Source organism: Cupressus sempervirens, chromosome 1 (genome assembly GCF_028749045.1).
Source record: "Cupressus sempervirens isolate cs-2001-9-10 chromosome 1, ASM2874904v1, whole genome shotgun sequence".
NCBI classification, from domain to species: domain Eukaryota; kingdom Viridiplantae; phylum Streptophyta; class Pinopsida; order Cupressales; family Cupressaceae; genus Cupressus; species Cupressus sempervirens.
Genome location: NC_143118.1, coordinates 174,773,293 through 174,775,674, shown reverse-complemented (window position 1 = coordinate 174,775,674; position 2,382 = coordinate 174,773,293). Strand labels below are relative to the sequence as shown.

Below are 2,382 nucleotides of genomic sequence, written 5' to 3'. Positions count from 1 at the left end.
AATAAAAAAATAAATAAATAAGGGGGAAAAGGTAAAAAGGCATTCCATTTACCAAGGTGTGTAGGTGGCATCTTAGAAGTTTGTGGAAAGTTCCTTTAATCATGCATTTAATATTTTTTGTGATCCATAAAGAAAATGTAAATTTATAAATGGTCCATGTGGTGGTGCTTATTTGTATTTTGGGTGGGAAATTAATATTTGTTTTAAGGTAGTTGTATTTATCTTTTATCCTGTATTGGTTGTGTTTGTAATATCTTGGATATTAAGTGCCTATTTAAGCAAGGCATGTGATCATTTTTTATCAAGCTCTTCAATTGTAAGCTATTGAAGTGAAGCTTCAAGGTGTGATATCTTCTTATATAGAAGCTTTGGACACTACTACATTTAGCCTCATTTTTCTACCAAAATTTTTGACCATCAACTAAATAAGTTTAGGTTGGTCAGAATGTTAAGGCAAAAATTTCTTTTTTTTACATGTAAGTCCCATGTTCAACATGGGGCTTACATGTAAAATAAAGAAAAGTTTCATTCATTCACACACAGGTAAAGAAGAAAAACTTTCATTAATTCACGAGCAATCCTAAAGGTATGAGCATGGGTGGGAGAAAAATTGGCACTTCATTCCCATGAGTACAAATTCACTTGAGCATGGGTAGGAGAAAAATTGGGACTTCATTCCTATGAGGACAAATTTGCCTGGTTTTTCTCATTTCATTGCATGCCTCTTCCATTGCATGAATTTAACTTGCTATTAGCATGCTAATCAAGGGTTGGTGGATTGTGGCCATGAGAGATTTAGAGATGCCATCAGATTGGAATGTCAAGGGTAGAATTTTTCTATCTATACAACAATAGTTTTCCCTAGGCTATCAAATCCTCAATCATGTTTCTTATAATTCGTACATAAGAAAGAGTGTTGGGTATTTGTTTTCCATTCAACATTGGGCCAAGAAAGTATATGATGCAGATGAGCATGGGTCTATAATCAACGAGAATTTGAGTACCCATTTTGATGTAGAGTTGATAGGAAAAGAGGTCCAGAGAGAGCCCATGCTGTAGTATGTGAATAAACATAGCCAAAATAATAGAAGTATTATAAACCCTTATATTCATTTTGGTTAGAGATTTGTCTAGCCTCGAGGGTTTCCTTTCGAGGATGTGGGTGACTTTTGTGTTGAGGATTACTATGGACAGGTTTACAGTGGAAAACAATTTATTTAGTAGGGAACTACCAATGGGATTCCCAATGTGGATTTAGTGTTCTACTATACTAGAAAGTCTAGAATTGAGGCATTTGATATCATGTTTGATTCACATGCTCCACCAGTTTCCCTACCATAGGGTAATATGGCCCCTATGAATTTGTTTAATACTTTAATTCATAGCCCTATATTTTGGGGACTCATGCTTCTTATTTTTGTCAACACTATGGCCTCTGATATACTCAGGGGCTATTGGGCATAAAGGATTTTATGGGGATTGGTGGTTATATTTCCTTTTATCCTCCTACTACTCACAAAATTGATCAAACTTAGTCATATCCTTTTTCAGATGAGAAGGACCTCCATGTTAATGTAGGTCATTTGATTAAGTGTCTTATATCTTGGAGGTCTACCAAATTGACCCTGTTTGAGAAGATTTTGGATTTGAGCCATTCCATAGCTGTAGAGGGCTTCTAGACTTTACAAGATGTGACTTTCACTACTGCTTGGCTTCAAGATCTACTGGTTATGGGTTACCTTTAGCTAAGATTGTTGTCATTAGAGATAGGTAGGAAAAGTGTTGTAGTTTTCCATGGAGATCACAAACCCTTTCTTCCTTTGAAGCTTTCGTCAGTGCATCTTGGTGTTGAGGAAGTAGGTGTAGTGAATTTTGAGATTGGAAATCTGATTAGGTGGAGGAAGTTTTATGGGAATATAGTGCTTATCATGTACTATAGCAAACCTTTGAATTATATTGTTCTAGGGTGGAGAATGTTGTATGGTCTCATATTCAAGAGTGTGGTGGTTGTATTAGAGAAGAGTAATCTAGATCTTGGATTTGAGTATGCAAAGTGGTGGTAAGTTTACAAGTAAGTTTCATGGTTTACACCAGTTTCTGTATTTTGTCAATTTATTTTATTTTTTATGAAATCTCATTTTGCTTTAGGATCTTGTGGAAAAATATGTGATAGATCAAAACTATGGATCTTTTTTTCATCATCTGTAAACTGATGCCTACTACAAGATCTGATTATGTGATGCAACCATCAGAACATGTGCAAATGACAATTTTGTATCTTTCATGCTTTTGTGATTTCTATGCCTAGAGAATTTAATAATTTTAGTGTTTTACTCCTACATTTGCTACTTATTATATTTTTCTTTTGAATTGTATTTATAA

General features: G+C 34.5%; 1 pseudogene; it reads left to right on the top strand.

Annotated features, from left to right (window-relative positions):
- The first annotated feature begins 756 nt into the window (after positions 1 to 756).
- On the top strand, positions 757 to 2,075 carry LOC149576706 (putative glycosyltransferase STELLO1 pseudogene; annotated as a pseudogene).
- Positions 2,076 to 2,382: the final 307 nt, after the last annotated feature.